The 19,126-nt window shown below is 42.5% G+C and overlaps 1 protein-coding gene and 2 pseudogenes across 2 annotated transcripts in view; 2 read left to right on the forward strand and 1 right to left on the reverse strand.

Annotated features, from left to right (window-relative positions):
• LOC120928403 (zinc finger protein 300-like) overlaps positions 1–19,126 on the forward strand; it is a 1,021,177-nt gene that overhangs the window by 789,979 nt on the left and 212,072 nt on the right. The gene's annotated exons all lie outside the window — the stretch shown is intronic.
• The window catches only part of LOC120928420, a 399,135-nt pseudogene that overhangs the window by 258,585 nt on the left and 121,424 nt on the right, over positions 1–19,126 (reverse strand).
• LOC120928419 overlaps positions 1–19,126 on the forward strand; it is a 304,228-nt pseudogene that overhangs the window by 196,337 nt on the left and 88,765 nt on the right.

Raw genomic sequence — 19,126 nt, forward strand, 5'->3', positions numbered from 1 at the left:
ACCAAAAAAATAATAAAAATAAAAATGATATTCTCCTGCAGAAAATGTTAATTATATCAGCCAATAGCATAGTAGAAATAATATAAGGCCCTTTATTAATATTTTAAAAAGTAAGGTGCATTTAAAAATATATATTAATAAATATATAATTTAATAATAAAGATTACCAAAGAGAAAACCGCTTAACTGTAGATATATTTATAGAATTCTGGCTGTTAAATCATTTTTTTTGTTTTTTTTTTAGGTGGATCGATGAACAAAGTTTTTGGTCAAGGTGGTCTTCCTGAGCACAACTGAGTCCCCCTGGTGGTGAGACATATGAGTGTTCTGACGGAAAGGCTTTATTACAGATCACAGGAGGAATCACACAGGACACAAGCCGTATCAATATTCTAAATTCCATAAAGATTTTGGATAATCTTCAACATTGATCCAGATTTTCAGTGTTCCTGAGGAGACAAAGCCTTTAGAATAAAGTCAGATAATATCAGATACAGGATGGTTGGCACCGGGGAGAGGCCGTTTTCATGTTATTGCAAAAAAACTTTTAGAGAAGAGAAACATCTTATCGGACACCAGAAAATCCACAAAGGAGAGAAGTCATTTCAATGCTCTGAATGCAACAAAGTTTTCCCATGGAAGTTAAAACTTATCAAACACCAGATGATTCACACTGAAGGGAAACCGTATCCATGTTCTGAGTGTGACAACGCTTTTACATCAAAGTCATATCTTATCATACACCAGAGGGTTCATACTGGAGAGAAGCCATATCAATGTTCTGAATGTGACAAAGCTTTTACATCAACGCCATACCTTATCAGACACCAGAGGGTTCATACTGGAGAGAAGCCATATCAATGTTCTGAATGTGACAAAGCTTTTACATCAAAGCCATACCTTATCATACACCAGAGGGTTCATACTGGAGAGAAGCTGTATCAATGTTCTGAATGTGACAAAGCTTTTACATCAAAGTCAGGTCTTACCATACACCAGAGGGTTCATACTGGAGAGAAGCCATATCAATGTTCTGAATGTGGAAAAGCTTTTACATTGAAGCAATACCTTATCAAACACCAGAGGGGCCACACTGGAGAGAAGCCATATCAGTGTTCTGAATGTTGCAAAGCTTTTACATCAAAGTCAAGTCTTACCATACACCAGAGGGTTCACACTGGAGAGAAGCCGTATCAGTGTTCTGAATGTGATAAAGCTTTTACTTGTAAGTCAGATCTTATCGTACACCAGAGGATTCACACAGGAGAGAAGCCTTATCAGTGTTCTGAATGTAGCAAATCTTTTACTGGTAAGTCAGATCTTATCATACACCAGAGGATTCACACAGGAGAGAAGCCTTATCAGTGTTCTGAATGTAGCAAATCTTTTACTGGTAAGTCAGATCTTATCATACACCAGAGGATTCACACAGGAGAGAAGCCTTATCAGTGTTCTGAATGTAGCAAATCTTTTACTGGTAAGTCAGATCTTATCATACACCAGAGGATTCACACAGGAGAGAAGCCTTATCAGTGTTCTGAATGTAGCAAATCTTTTACTGGTAAGTCAGATCTTATCATACACCAGAGGATTCACACAGGAGAGAAGCCTTATCAGTGTTCTGAATGTGACAAAGCTTTTACAGTTAAAGGGTCACTAAAGGAATTTTTTTTTTTTGCTGAAATGACTGTTTACAGGGCATAGAGACATAATAGTTAACTGATTCCTTTTAAAAATGATTAAAAATAGATAAAAAAACAATCATATAATGTGCCTGCAGTGTAGTTTCGTTTTTGCTGTTGTTTCCTGGTTCTCTGATGTACAGAGAGCCACTAGAGGGCAGTCAGCCAATAGAGAGCAGTGATACTTTGTCTAAAACTCCTCAGCACCAATCCAGTTTAGTTTTACTCACACCTCCTTGATTAGTGACCACCGTGAGAAATCTCCCAGTACTGTGGTCATCAGGAAACAGGCAACCAGGAAGTGTCCAGAACAGAGAGGATTTACAGCAACATGAATGCAAAAACGAACAATGAGGACATGAAACCAGGACTGCAGCAAGGTAAAGGAAGCTATTTAGCTAAAAAAAAAAATTCCTTTAGTGACCCTTTAAGAAATTGCTTATCATACTGAGGATTCACACTGAAGAGAAGCCATACCAGTGTTATAAATGTAATACAGCTTTTCAAGTGAAGTCACATCTTATCACACACCAGATGATTCACACTGGAGAGAAGCCTTATCAGTGTTCTGAATATGGCAAAGCTTTTAGATCAAAGTCATAGCTTTTCAACTACCAGAGGATTCTCAGCCTTCAGCTCCAAGGGGAATGTTAACAGGTAGCAGCTAAGTTGCAACAAAAAAGTTTGTGAAAAAGCTCAACAGTTTCATTCCTCACTTCATCACACAAGTTGGTAAGAAGTTAAAAAGATGGAATGCTAAAATCTGTGAGAAAATAGGAATGGAATGGACAGATGCATTGAGTTTTAGCTCTTATGTTCATCAGGCACACACATAGAAAGCCTTAGAACATTTTATCTTTTGAGATACTTTTTGGACAACCAATCACTGAATTGTGTTTTCTCCATGATTCTCATCCTTCTCTTGTTTATGGAGCTTTGACTGAACATATATTACATTTTCATCATTCTCTAATCCAGGTGGATTATACCTTGTTTTTTTTTTTTGTCAGGACAATTTGGCCGTTCATTTGGTGGTAAATGGTTATGGATGTCTCCTCATTTTTTTTATATATCAAAGGAAAACAGGCCCAAAATAGTAAAAAATAATCATGTTTTTCAATGTAGCTGTATCTTTCTTGTTACCACCATAACCTACCACCAAAAAAACAACCCAAAATAAAATGTCCTGCTTGCAGTGACACCACATAGGTGTATGTTGATTATTGTTTGTAAAAATAAATCCTGCCCAAAATATGACCTTTGACCTTTTTATTCATATTTTTTTATTTTTTATTTATTTTACACTTTTTTTCTCTCTATTCAATGAGAGACAAATATCCATTGTATCTTTCCTCTCCATTCACAGAGAGAAACACAGGGGCTGATCACTCAGTGGGAGCCAATCAGAGGTTACCACAGCGATCAGGTGACCCAGAATTGGAAGTTCTCTCAGTCCTTGTGCTGGGAGCACACTGCGCGGTGCACTCCCAGCACAAAGGGAGATATGCAAGTATGTGGCCCCATGGAAAAAAAATCCCAGGGCAGTGGGGCCACATATTTGTGTTATGACCGCATCAAGGGGTTAAAAAGTATATTTTAGCTCTAAAGATTAAATAAAACCCTCCAAACATTATATATTTTCTGAAAGCAGACACCATAGAGAATAAAATAGCGGTAGTTCCAATTTTTTTATGTCACACAACATTAGCGCAAAGGTCTAGGAAACACAATATTGTAGTAACAAATACAAAAATTTTTACTTTAGGGGGCACAAATGCAATAAATTACCCATTTGGTGAAACATAAAAGATGTGGCTGCGCTAGGTAAATGGATACTCAACATGTCAAACCATAAAATAGCGTGCATCCGTGAAATGGTGACACACTCCAGTCCCCTGTATTTTCCATAGGCCAGGAGGAGCTCTGGCCCTAGAACTATTGCCCTCACTCTGGAGTGTGCAGTGATATGTAACGTGTATCACAATCAGCATCCTAGCACATAGTTGCCCCCAACGCATGCATTTATGTGAGTACTTGTATTTATGTGGAGGTAGGGAGGCCTTAAAATTTTGGAGAGGGGGATTTTATGTGCCTATGTGTAACTTTAATTTTTTTTTTTTTTACTTAACTTTTTTTATCCCTACGTGATGATTTTTTTTTGGTGGAAGCTTCTCTTTATTGGGACATCCATCTCCCTCCCCTCTACCCATCAGCACCCACTATACTGTCCCGGGCCCACAGATGGGCAAACAAAACCTAGGATACATGGCAAGGGGGCACCATTACTGGGCGGGGTTTGGAAGCCATTGGACCGCTTTCATTTGAAATCCATCTGTCGGCTTATCAGATATACACACAATCTGCACTCACTAGGAGTTTGTGTAAAACCCCCTGATGGCAGGTCTGTATGATATATGGACCTGGCAGTGACATTGATAATCAGGGCTCCCACCCCAAAGATAAAGCACTGCATAGAAGTGTAAAAAAAATGAACCTGTGGGGAAAAGGTCAGCAAATACACATACAGGACCTTATACCAGACTACTACACTGTGATGTCATGATGCTTCTGGAAAGATTCTGGAAACAAATGAGGATTAGACATGTGCAATTTGTTTTGTTCCAAATTCATTGTGCCACAAAATTTTACAAATTTGTTAATTCGAAAATATTCAAATTAATGAAAACCCATTTAACAATTTTTTAGGATATTCGAAAATCCGAAGATTCAAAAGAACACAAATCTGAAAATAAGAATGAGAATCCGAATATTAGAAAACCCGAAAATTTGAAATAATAATTAACTTTTGCTAACTATTAAAATTATAGATATTGGAATTTCCTTTCCAATTTGGCTGTTAGTGAACGGAACAAATACAAATGTATCCGAAGTTACGAATTATCCAAAATAATGAATGCTGCATCCTAATGAATGGAATGTAACAAATTAATAATACTAAATTACATTTAAAACCTTTTTTTATTATTATTAATTTGTTACATTCCATTTGTTTAGATGTGGTATTCGTTATTTTGGATAATTAGTTAGTGAACATAACGAGTACAAATTTATCCAAAGTAACAACTTATTCAAAATAACAAATTTTGCATCTAAACTAATGCAATGTAACAAATTCATAATTATAAAGAATAATTAAAAAGTTTTTATTATTATTAATTTGTTACATTCCATTTGTTTAAATGCAACATTCATTATTTTGGTTAATTAGTTACTTTGGATACATTTGTAATCATTGGCCCAGATTCCCAAAAGAGATACGACGGCGCATCTCCAGATACGCCGTTGTATCTCTGCCTAGCGCAGTCGTATCTATGCGACTGATTCTTAGAATCAGTTACGCATAGATATCCATTAGATCCGACAGGCGTAAGTCTCTTACGCCGTCGGATCTTAACTGCATTTTTTTTTGGCCCGCTAGGTGGCGCTTCCTTCGAAATCCGCGTTGAGTATGCAAATTAGCTAGATACGCGAATTCCCAAACGTATGCGCGTCCGACGCAGTAAAGTTACGACGTTTATGTTCGGCTTTTCCCGGGGTAAAGTTAACCCTGGGTCCATGAGGCGCAGTCAATGTTAAGTATGGCCGTCGTTCCCGCGTCGAAAATTAAAAAAATTACGTTGTTTGCGCAAGTCGTCCGTGAATGGTGCTGGACGTAATTTACGTCCACGTCAAAACAAATGACGTCCTTGCGACGTCATTTAGAGCAATGCACGCTGGTTTATTTTAGGGACGGCGCATGCGCAGTTCGTTCGGCGCGGGGACGCGCTTCATTTAAATGAAACACGCCCCCTACCTGCCGAATTTGAATTCCGCCAGGTGTTTTTTTTTTACGCTGGGTGGGGGGGGCTGAATAAAGCAGATCATATTAAGGAATACATTGATGAGACCTCTCCACTCTAGCTCTGAGTTCTGCTCCAGTTCTTAAATGTCTCGTACCTGTAGTGTATTGTGGGTGTGACTACACTACCCCACCCTGTAATATTAAGGACCCATTCACACCAGCGCATTGCATCAAATGCACATTAACCCTTTCATGACTTAAGCCCTGTACACATGGCCGAGATTCTCGTAAAAAAAAAAAGTCATTTTGAGCATGCACGTGTTTCCATGGAGGCAGGTAAGTATACAGACGCTCGGGTTTCTTGACAGGAAAACACTGCCGAGAATCACGACTAGAAAATAGAGAGCGGGTTCTCTATTTTTCTTGTCTAGATTCTGGGCAGTTTTCTTAATGAGAAACCTCTAAGGCCTTGTACATACGACCGAACATGTCTGCTGAAACTGGTCCGCAGACCAGTTTCAGCGGACAGATCCGACCGTGTGTACAGCCTAGCAGACAGGTTTCCAGCAGACAAAAGTTTTAAAGCATGCTTTAAAACTTGTCTGCTGGAAACCCGTCCGTCCGACATGTACACCTAACCAGCGGACAGAAATCTCCCGCATGCGTTGAATGGATTTGACGCATGCGTGGAAGTATTTTACTTCCTGGTTTGGTGATGTGGCGGCGTCAACGTCACCGCCACGACACCGCGCTGTCTGTGGGGATTTCGGTTTGATGGTGTGTACAGCCATCGGACCAAAATCTTCGAGCGGACATGTCCGATGAAAACGGTCCGCGGACCGTTTTCATCGGACATGTTTGCCCGTGTGTACGGGGCCTAAGCCTCGTACACAAGCTCGGTTTACTCGGCAATAAAGCTCTGCCAGCAGTTTTCTTGCTGTTACTGGCCGAGAAAACCGAGCGTGTGTACGAGGCTTAAGCCTATTTTTGACATTTGGTGTTTACAAGTTAAAATACGTATTTTTTGCTAGAAATTACTTAGAACCCTCAAAAATTATATATATTTTTTTAGCAGAGAATCTACAGAATAAAATGGCAATTGTTGCAATATTTTATGTCATGCAGTATTTGAGCAGCAGTCTTTCAAACGCAATTTTTGGGGAAAAATACACTTTCATGAATAAAAAAAAAAAACTGTAAAATTAGCCCAATTCTTTTGTATAATGTGAAAGATGATGTTATGCCGAGTAAATAGATACCTAACATGTCACACTTTGAAATTGCTCACACTCGTGGAATGGCAACAAACTACGGTACCTAAAAATTTCCATAGGTGACAATTTATCCTGACACTTCAGAACCTCATGAAATGTGATAGTTTTTTAGCAAATTTGATGCAAAATGTATGTACTTTAAAATCCAAAAAAAAAAAAGGTGCTCCTTGGATTTTGGGCCCCTTTATGCATTTAGGAGGCAAAAACATTTCACACATGTGGTATCCCCGTACTCAGGGGGGTAGAAGAATGTGTTTTGGGGTGTAATTGTAAGGATTCCTGTGCTGTGTGTGAGAAATAACTCGATAAAGTGACAACTTTGTTTAAGAAAATCTAATTTTATTTACTTTCTTCATTTTCAAAAAAGTGGCAAAAGATTACAACTTCAAATAAAATCATCATACTTCTAATGCCGCGTACACACCATCGTTTTCTGCGATGGAAAAAAACGTCATTTTCAAAAACGTCAATTTAATTGACCGTGTGTGGGCAAAAACGTCGTTTTATGTCTTCTAAAAAACGACAGAAAAAAATTGAAGCATGCTTCAATTTTATGTGTCGTTTTTGGCCGACGTCGTTTTCTGTGTTCTAAACATTGACCGTGTGTACGTAAAAACGTCGATTTAAGCCCGCGCATGCTCAGAAGCAAGTTAGGAGACGGCAGCGCTCATTCATGTAAAACGACTGTTCAGAATGGAATCAGCACATTCGTTAAGGTGTTTTTCAGCTTATAGACAAGAAAACGATATTTAAAGCACAGTCACTGAAAATCACGAATCGTATCTCACCAAACTTTTACTAACACGCAGCAACACGATATCAGCAAAAGAGGCCGTCTTCCGCATGGAAACGACCCTTTATAGTGACGTCGTGCGTGATTGACGGAACTGCGCTGTGCTAGAGCGTTGTGAAAAAGCGATGGTGTGTATGCTACGTCGTTGTTCAAATTGAAGTTTGAAAAATGACGTTTTTTTAAAGCACATAAAGCGTCGCATTTTTCCATCGCAGAAAACGATGGTGTGTACGCGGCATTACTGAAGAGCTTGGAGTGTCTACTTTCCATTTTGGTGATATTTGTAATGTCCTGGAATTTTAGAACCTCAATAAAATGAGATGGACAATCAGAACATCGGGGATGTTACATTTCATATATACTCACCATAGTCTGTAGACTCGATAACTCTCACACAGAATACATAATATACACTGATTTGTTTTTGAGTAAATGAATGCAGCACAATATATTTGGCAACATTTATGAAGAAAGATTTATTTGTAAAGTTGTATGGCAGAAACTAAAGACAACAAAAATGTTCAGTATTTTTCCATTTATTTTGTATAGTAAAGAAATAAAAAAAAACACAATGGCAAATAAATATCACCAAAAAAAAAGCTCTCTATTCTATTAAAAAAAAAGATATAAAATGAATTTTACGAACAGTGTTACATGACTGAGTAATTGTTAATCAAAATCACAATGCTGAAAATGTAAAGATGGACCGATATTTTTTTTATTTTTTAATGCTGTTAAAATCAGCAATATTTGCTATAAAATTACTTAGGACCCCCAAACAGTAGTTATTTTCTGAAATCAGAGGCACTGGAGAATAAAATGGAGGCTGTTGCAATTTGAGTCACAAAATATTTGTGACGCCGTTTATCAAACACAGATTTTCAGAAAACAAAAAAATACACTAACATTTATTTTAGCACACAAACACAATACCATACTCATATTTGTTGTGAAATATAAGAGATTAGGTTTCGGCTTTGGAATAAATTACTGGAAAATATTAACATTTTTCCAATGTATTCCCAATAAAAACCCAGGAAATAAAAATATACGTATCTAAATTTCCTATAAAATGTACCAGTTGCCGACCACCTGAAGTACATATACTGTGGGCGGATGGCAGCTACATGCTAAGTGATGTGCCTGTATCACTTAGCACATGTGTCCTGGGGTGTGCAGTGCACCACTACAGTGACCACAGTGTCCACAAGACACAGTGTATTTCAGCTGCCAGTAACCATCCACTTTATCACAATGTCAACAAAGCTGTTATAAATAAATTACAGCTGTAAATCCTGTAGTGATGCAGTGATTGTCCCACAGCTATCATATGGTACCTGGGCCATTCACAGCACCCTGTACCATGTGATAGCTGTGGGCCAATCACAACACACAATAGATCTGAATGTAATCCAGTCATGACAGTGCAAAACATCGCTGTAACAGCAAACCAAAGTGTCAAAAAAGTCAATCCCTGATCAAATCTCCTCCCTCCAAGAGTAGTACATTGTATAAAAAAAATAAAGGGAGGGGCGTGTCCGAACGTGAAGCTGGGAAGACGTGCTGATACTGAGCTCCGCATCCCCGGCAAGAATCAGCCACCATCCGCCACTTTTCCTTCCTCTGCTGGGGCCCCAGCCTGTCGATACTGCCCCCTGATCCTCTTCTGCTTTGGGTCGGGAGGCTGTTGTGGACTTTGAGGGGCTGGTTCCGCTCCCGGCCTGTAGCTCCCTCCACGCATCGGAGGCCGTCCGCCATCTTGGGGCCTACTGTGAACCGGGCCTCCCCTGCACTTTACGCCGCGACCCGTGCAGAGGCCGTTTCCCTGTGGATCTACCGCTCCTCCGCTGGGACCATCAGGGCGAATCCTTGACTGGAAGACATCACTGGGGTCCCCCGGCGGCTACACCTCCGCATCCCGCGGCCTACAGACCCGGTCACGGACTTACCTCCAGGTGAGCTGCTTGTGCTGGAGGTAAGGGACTGCTCTCTCCATTCGCGTCTGGCTGCCCATCCTTCTTCCTGGCACGATCCGGGTGCCCGACTGGCTGTTGGAGGGGTCCGTGGAGGCCGCGACTAGGTGCGGCCTGGTACAGCCTCTGAAGCCCCGGTGTTTCCTAAGGGACTGTCCCGCCGCGAGGGGCCGCGGCATCGCCCCCTCCCCATCAGCGGTAACCCCGGCTGGGCTGGAGCGGGTCCTCACCTGCAGAGTTTGATCTTGGTGCACCCAAACTGCCTGCCTGCCTGGATTAGTTTCTGTCTCTCTGCACTACTGAACCCCCCCTGGGGAACGTAGAGGATTCCCTGGGCTGCTGCTAACTGTCCTGGATCCTCAAACTAACAACAGCTATGCCATGGTTCCCTACAGATGTTAAAGAATTTGATTTCCCAGCTGATTAATGCATCTAACGCAAATTTAAAGACGGAAGGGGGACGCATGTACAGCCTGTGAAATGAAGGAAATGTAGAATTATAAACTTGGCCTCACTTTATTCCTCAGTGGCCCCGCTCTGCACCACCGGCTTCTACAGCCCCGGGAGCCATCTCATTAGCTCCAAGAACTGCTTAACAGACTTTTTATATGGGGAAGGTCGGAGACCAACGTCGCATTTATAAAAAACCCGTGCCGCAGACCACGACTCAGCCATCCCCTCTTATGGACCGCTTTGTGCTCAGGCCCCAATCTCCGGCCCCAGGCTCTGCGACTGCTGTCACAGCCCCACCTGACGCGGACCCGCTGACTGATCCTTCTCTTTTTACTGTACAGACCGCATCTCAGCCATCAGCTTCTACCCTTCCAGCAATGGCGGCACCGGTGACGGAGACGGTACTCGACCAAAAGCTACAAGCTCTGCTGCTGAACCTCACCAACAACATCGCTAAAGAGGTAAATAAACTAGCACACGAACTTAGAGGGGAGATAGATCAATTGGGGGAGCGCACTGATAACCTTGAGACTAAATTTGATGATATGGTACAATATGTCCATGCTTTAGAAGAGGAAAATGCTACCCTTAAAAATGCTGTGACACAGCTCCAAATACAACAAGAAGATCTCGAGAACAGAGAGCGCCGACAAAACCTACGGATCCGCGGGGTCCCTGAGTCAATTTCCGATAAGGAAATTCGGCCCTACCTGCTGGCTCTCTTCATTTACCTTGCACCCGATATCCCAGATATAGATTGGCGCCTTGATCGGGCACATAGATCGCTAGCTCCTAAGCCTCCTCAGGGAGCCAACCCCAGAGATATCATTGTCCGCTTCCACTTCTACGAAAGCAAAGAAGCTTTGACCTCCATCACACGCAACAGATCGAGAATTGAATTTAAAGGCACAAAGATTCAACTTTTTAGCGATCTATCTCCCATTACTCTAGCCAAACGGCGCGCTTTGAGGCCTGTTACAGCACACCTACAGCAGCACCAAGTCACATACCGTTGGGGCTTTCCATTTCGCTTATCAGTAACCAAAGATGGGATGCAGCACTCCATGAGGGATATTCAGGAATGTGACTCTTTCACCAAGAACCTGGGTCTTCCTCCCATCCCGGAGGGGGATCTACAGGCACAACCTCCAGTACCCAGACCCCTCTCTACTCCGGCCAAGATATGGACTCCGGTTCGTCATAGATCTCGGAATGCCGTCTCCACTCCTCAAAGGGCTACATCATCTAAGGGTCACACCTGACTTTGCCTTATTTTCTTTTTGTTGCTCTTTACACGGTGACCCTGATCTTCACCATTTGTGCCTGAGTGCTCTGATCCCCAGATCTAACTTTTCTCTTATGTCTGCTTCATGCAGCTGGGTTTTTACCCTCTGAACACCTGTTTGATAAAAATCCCTTGATTGTTTATTATTTTTTCATTGCAGCTTTCTTGGAATGTATTGAGGCCAATAAACTGGCTCTTACGGGCTGGCAAGCCCCCCCTTTGTCAATGTCATGGTCCTGAAGTACGACCGTGACCTCCTGAGGGGATCACCCCCCTTAGGCTTCATACCTGATAGGTATTTTTTTTCCTTTTTTGTTCATGTTGTTTTTTTTTCATGTTTCATAACTTCTTTCCTTCAAGCACTGGAGATCCTAGGGGCCGTCTTGATCTCTGACTTCCTTTTCAAATGCTCCTGGAACTCCCACATATTACCCATGTTTTTCTTTGGTTGTTGTTGTTTTTTTTTAGGGTCTTTTTTTGACCCGTTTCAGAAACACGACTGTGTTTCCACCACCTCGTGCCAATTTTTTCTATTTGCACTTATTACTACAATTACTAGTTTTTCTACATCATGGTCTCTGCTGATTATATGTTTTTTGTACGCAATGCAAGATATACTTACAATGCTTAGTAATGGCTATTAATATACTGTCTTACAATGTTAAGGGCCTGGGCTCCATCCGTAAGCGATGGCTGGCATTGAAAGAGTTCAGGTCCTTTGATGCTGACGTGATCATGGTTCAGGAGACACATTTTAAAGCTAACGGTTCATTTAAATTTGCATCTAAACACTTTCCTACTACATTTATTGCCTCTGATCCCTCCGGTAAAGCCGGAGTGGCTATTCTCTTTAAACGTTCCACTGCCATACGTGTTAAATCTTCATTTCTGGACCCCCGTGGTCGCTTTATTCTCCTGAACTGTGATCACATGAACACGTCTTTCACTTTAGCGAATGTGTATGCCCCCAACTCAGGTCAGATTGGGTTTCTTGAGGGTTTTTTTGAAAAACTTGCGGCCTTCTCCCAACCCTTCATGATCATTGGAGGAGATTTCAATTTATGTATGTCCCCCTGTAAGGATAGATTTTCTTTGCTCCATAAAACTCCCCCTGGACAAGCACAAAAATCTTCTGCCTCATTTCGAAGGACAATTAGAGCTCAAAACTTGTTTGACGCTTGGAGAGTAAAACATCCGATCGCTAGACAATTTACCTTTTTCTCACCCTCATGCAAATTATACACGAGATTAGATCATTTTTTCATTACAGCTCCACTGTTGTCTTATTTAACTGACTCGAATATCCACCCGATTACATGGTCAGATCATGCGCCCATCTCACTCGAGCTCCTCCTGTCTGCACCATCTCGAACATGTCATTGGCGTCTCAATGAGTCCCTTCTTAATACCCCTGCTGTTCACCTACACTTACAACACCAACTATCCGAATTTTTTCAACTCAACGAGGGCTCGGTGTCTGAGGTCTCTACCCTGTGGGAAGCTCACAAGGCCTTTTTTAGGGGTGAATGCATTGCCGCTGGATCTCGCCTTAAGAGAGATCGTGCTCTTCAACGCACGACTCTATTAGCCGATTTAACTAAAGCTGAGAGGAATCTTCTTAGTTTTCCCACGGTGGACCGCCTCCGCATTGTGACCTCCCTGAGAAGCCGTATCAAATCCCTAGACTTGAACAGAATTGATAAATCTATGCTCTGGTCGAAGCAAAAGTTTTATGAATTCGCTAACAAACCTCATAGAATGTTAGTCAATAGGTTAAAGCCTCGCCCCCATGCCTCTTTACCTGATTTCATTTTCCAACCAGACGGAATCCCCACTTATTGCCCCCAGGGTATGACAAAAATTTTTGGACAATTCTACCAAGACCTATACAACTGTCTATCTAAGGACTCTGAGTCCCAGTTCTCTCAGGAGAAATTTGACGCTTTTGTTGACACTCTTAATCTTCCCAAATTATCCCCAGGTGACCGTTCTGGACTTAATGCACATATCACTGCTGAGGAGATTTCCAAAGTCATTAAAGAACTTCCATCTCATAAATCCCCAGGCCCTGACGGACTCCCTTACTCCTATTATAAAAAATTTCTCCCAGAATTACTGCCCCATATGGTGTCTTTATTTGCATCCCTGTTAAAAGGGACTGTACCCTGCACTCAATTCCTACATGCATATATAACGGTCATCCCGAAACCGGATAAAGACCCATCAATTACTGACAACTACCGCCCTATAGCTCTTTTAAACTCCGACTATAAAATATTCACAAAAATATTGGCAAACAGACTCTCCCTTCTTCTTCCATCTTTGATACATAGGGATCAGGTGGGTTTTGTGCCCACTAGACACGCAGGGGATAATACAAGACGAACCATTGATCTTATTGACCTTCTGACCAAGACCGGGAGACCTGCTATCGTGTTGAGCTTAGATGCGCAAAAAGCTTTTGACCGTCTAAATTGGTCCTTTATGTTTGCCACCTTGACAAAATATGGTTTTTCAGGCCCATTTATGCAGGCTTTAAAGGCGCTGTACTCCATACCCACTTCCCAGGTTCGATTGGCTTCCTACGTCTCATCGCCATTCCCCTTGAGTAACGGTACAAGACAGGGTTGTCCCCTGTCTCCTCTTTTATTTATTTTAAGTCTGGAGCCCTTGGCTGCGGCTATTAGATCCCATCCAGATATAAGGGGGGTGGCGCTGAGACAGGAGGAGTACAAACTCTCGCTCTTTGCGGATGACATATTGCTAACAATCACTCGCCCACATATCTCCCTTCCTTCCCTCCACATTACTTTAGACTTATTTAGTAGCCTCTCCGGTTTTAAGATTAACTCAACCAAAACGGAGGCCCTCCCTATAAATATCCCGACAGATACACTCGCCTCTCTGCAAAGTAATTTCAATTATCGCTGGTGCAACCAATCCCTGAAATATTTAGGGGTACGTCTGTCCAACCTTTATTCTACCCTATACCAGGTTAATTTCCCTCCTTTATTTATTGAAATAGGTAGATTACTGAAATTGTGGACGAAGCTTCCGTTGTCTCTCATCGGAAGGATAAATGTCCTCAAAATGTCTATACTCCCTAAACTATTGTACTTCTTTGAAACTCTCCCCGTACAGATTCCCATGACCCAACTGAAAGCATTACATAGGAACTTTTTAAACTTTATCTGGAATAACGCCTCCCATAGAATAACCAGCTCAGTTCTCATGGCCCCCCGCTCACAGGGTGGCTTAGGTGCTCCTGATATAGTCAAGTACTATTATGCCACTCACTTAAAAGCTATAACCTCATGGACGTCTAGATTTGCCCCAAATAGATGGTCTGAAATAGAGATGGGAATTACAGTCCCTGCCCATCCATGCTCATTGTTGTGGCCCTCACCCGACAAATCCTTTGCTCATATACGAAAGATCGGTCTGAATCCGATGCTATTTACTCTCTTAATTTGGAGACGCTGTTCTAGTAAATTTTCTTTATCGTCCCCTTGCCCACCCCTAATAAATATCCTCTTTAACCCTGAAATTCCTGATAGCCTATCCTACGACTCAATGTTACCCTGGACCCATGCAAACATATTTCAACTTCGGCACCTAGTGCACCCAATAACGCGTACATTATTATCTTTCACAGACCTACAATCAAAACATAATATCCCGAAAACCCTTTTTTATTCCTTCCTACAGATTAGACATTTCTTCGCTTCCCGGTCCCCCCAACTGACCCTTAACGTCCCTACTGACTTTGAACGGATATGTTCTGGAGGACCTCACGAACTTCACCAAATTTCCACTATCTACAAAATTTTACATTCAGCCTCTCCCCTCTCTGAAAATACTCACTCATACATGAGGAGATGGTCCCACATATTGTGCAAGCCCATCACATTGACAGAGTGGAGACGAATTTGGGACGCTTCCTCTAGGGCCTCTAGATGTGTAGCTCAGAAAGAAACTACATATAAAATACTTATGTTCTGGTACAGAACCCCTGAATTTTTAGCAGCACATAAGTTGTCCTCGCACAGCCAATGCTGGAGATGTGGTTCCTCTGTAGGTACACACCTCCACATCTTTTGGGACTGTCCGGTAATTACTCCCTTTTGGTCACAAGTCCATAATCTCCTGGTGAAGGTTCTAGAAATAGACGTGCCCTTTCAGCCTTTACATATGTTATTGGGCTTACCACTCCCGAAAATCCCAAAAAATCTTGGCAAACTAATGACGTTTCTTTTACTGGCAGCCAAACGTGTCATACCTCAACGCTGGAGAGCTACCTCCCCTCCCACTTTTGCACAATTTTTATCGACAGTTGCGGACATTAGAAGGATGGAACGTCTTACAGCGGTTATAGATGACTCTTTACCCAAATTCGAAGCTATCTGGGAGAGATGGGATTCTTCTGAATTTAACACGGAGCCTCATTGCACTCTACCATAGCTGCATACCCATTGCCCATATCCCCTACAGTTTTGTATAGGATGATATCCCCCTTTTTATTTTATTGTATTTCTTTTCTCCCCCCTTCTTTTTCTACACAGGTCAGAGATTGTTGATATATACTTTTGCTCAGCAGAGCCATGATAAGTTGTTCATGTTGAACTCACCACTTATTTTCAATTTTATGGTATAACTAACTGTATACAACCAGACTTGTCTGTGTCCTGTTATAAATGTGACTGTATATTCCTCGCATTTTTTTTTTTTTCATCATTCAACTGTCTGGATTTTGTGATTACTTTGTCTGATTTGAAAATCTATAAATAAACAATTTAAAAAAAATAAAAAAAATAAAAAAATAAAGTTAATTGTTTAAAATGTTAAAAAAAAATATGTATTTATTTTTAAAATACTGTCACCAGTCAGTGTCCCTAATCACTGCCACATTAGTCATATGATGGCGCTGTACTGCGCTGGTGATAGGATGTAAAAGGAAAAAAAAAATCTTAATTTCCCTAAAAATTGTGATGAAAAATTACAACTTCAAAAAACTTGCCATGACTCCTACTAAATACCTCAGATTGTGTACATTCCAAAAATAGGTCCTTTGTGGGGTATTTGTACTGTCCCGGCATTTTAGGGACCCCAAGAAATTAGATAGGCCATCTTAGCTGGATAATCAGTCAGTGTCAGTTCAGTGAGGGAGTAGGACGCTTCCCGACGAGTCTGCTCTCTCCAGGGACCAGACAGATAGCCAGCTAGACACCGCAGACAGGCAGGCAGGCTCCTACAATCTTTGCTGCATGAATCAACTTGCAGCCCATAGGACCGGCTCCTTCCTTCCCTTCGTGGGCCCCTCTCTTCAGGTAAGACCCTGTCTTTCAGGGCCGTCTTTCCACCCCCAGGAATCGCTAATGACCGTCCTTTTCAGGACAGCCACTCCAGCGATCCAAATTGCGGCTGTTTACCTTCTCTTAGAGCCGCATGCACCCCAATCAGTCACCCATAATTACCCCGGCCACCCGCCGCGCATAGCAGCGCTTTTTTCTGGCGATCTGCGGCTCTTTCCCGCATCCGCGCCAGACCAGGCCTTATTCGCGGCCGCCGCAATTAGGAAAGACTGCGGCTTCAGCCGCGGCCTAGCGGCGCGCCGCAAAAAGGAGCACTGACAGCCTGGAAATTTTCCTGGAATTGTCAGGGATCATCCCCCTATCCCTGGAGGATCCCATCCTCCCCTGGATTAACAACCAGCTCATACCCACCAAGCCAAACAGCCCCCAAACCTGAGGCCTGTGGCCCGGTCGGCGGCCATCTTGGTACTCCTCAGCTACAGTGACACCCTTCTTCCCCCCTCCCCCCCCCCCCATTCCAAACAGTACTTGATCCAGGGTTTCATCCGATCGCCTTTCAGGGATCAGGAAGGAATTTTTTTCCCTGCGGCAGCAAATTGGCTTAGCACTGCCAGTTTTTTTTTGCCTTCCTCTGGACCAAGGCCAAGCGAGAGGATTCAGCGAATCTTCCCTCTATTGCAATTAATCCCCCCCCCCGGTGACTGGCAACAATGGTTAAACTGCGATACTCTGCAGAAACAATTTGGGGTCTGAGACAATTCGCAACAGTATTACCTGCCGTCACCAAAAAGGCCTTAAAAATAGACCAACTTTTGAGATTCGATCAACGATCGACCATCAAAAATTTCAACCATTTAACCCAGCTCAAGCACATATCATGTGCTTTGATCAACACAAGATCGGCAGTAAAACACCGATCAGAAATCCACGATTTCTTACTACAAAACGATCTAGACTGCCTCTTTATCACAGAAAGCTGGCTTTCAGACGACTGCAACACCATTCTTGGAGAATTGGTGCCATAAAATTATCGAATTATAACGGAAAACAGAATAGGGCAAAGAGGAGGAGGCCTGGCGGTGATCCATAAGTTTCATATTGCAATCACTAAGCCGGTCCTTCAAAATCCTCTTCCATTCATGGAAACCCTTACTCTTCAACTTCAAACTAACCCCCAGGAGACTGTTCACATTCTCCTCTGCTATAGGCCACCTGGGCCAAAATCGCAGCTTCTACCATCATTAACGGAGTTCATATCCACTTATACCCTGAACAGCAAACATCTTTTGCTGCTCGGGGACTTCAATCTGTGGGCCAACTCCTCACAGGATCCCATTGCGGATGCCTGCATCGATCACCTGGAAGGATTAGAACTACAGCAACTTATATGCGGACCCACGCATGCTTCAGGTCACACACTCGACCTAATTTTCAGACAAAATCTGAAAATAAACATTTTGGGAAATGAACCTTTGCCATGGACAGACCACCATGCAATTAGTTTCATAATTTCCAAAATTCCACCAGTTATAAAAGCACCCAAGCCGGTGACAATACACTGGACTAGATCTCAGAAGAAGCTCCATTCGGAACTCTTCAAATCTACCTTGGGAAACCGAATCGAAACTATTCATCCTCAGTTAACAGCCTCAGATACACTGGATGCCATAAATGCAGCTCTGCTACAAATCAGCCGACTTAGTAGCACCGAAACGCAAAGTCCGCATCCGGAAAAAAAAGTCCGGCTGGTTCAACAACCAGCTGTCCCTACTGAAGCAAGAGCGCAGAAGGGCGGAAGCCGCCTGGAAAAGAAGCCCTTCAGAAGATCACCTCATCATCTACAAGGCAATAACACCACAATATCATAAAGAAATCTTCAAAGCCAAGAAACATCATTTTTCTATGACGATTAATAGCGCCATGAACCGCCCCCGAGAACTCTTCAAGATGGTCACCCAGACCATGAATCCGGGATGTCTTGAAGTTCCCAATTCAGACACCCAAGAGTTCTGTAATGAACTATCGGATTTCTTCATCGACAAAATCAAAAGACTCCGGGTAAGTATTCTGCAAAATAATACCCCCCTCAGCTCCCTCTTCAATCAACCACAAAACACCAACAGAAACCTTCTACAATCAACTAAGTTCACTCTGGAACCCATCTCCATCGATACCACCAAAAATATCATTGGTGCGTTGCGGAACAGCACAGCACCCAATGACATCATTCCCACCAAGCTGCTGAAGGAATGCGCCGACATTCTGGCGCCTCCCATCACACAGCTTATAAATCAGTCATTTAAGGAAGGCATAGTGCCATCCCTGCTGAAAGAGGGCACAATCCAGCCCATCTTGAAAAAACCTAACTTGGATCCCAAGGACCCAACTCACCGCCGCCCCATAACAGGCCTAAATATTCTCTCCAAGATAATGGAGAAAATAGTGGTACAACAGCTGCAACAGCATCTGGATACCCACAATCTACTCGATCCATTTCAATCAGGTTTCCGTCCCGGACACGGGACAGAAACGGCCTTACTCAAAATATGGGA

The sequence above is a fragment of the Rana temporaria genome, chromosome 2 (assembly GCF_905171775.1).
Source record: "Rana temporaria chromosome 2, aRanTem1.1, whole genome shotgun sequence".
NCBI lineage: Eukaryota > Metazoa > Chordata > Amphibia > Anura > Ranidae > Rana > Rana temporaria.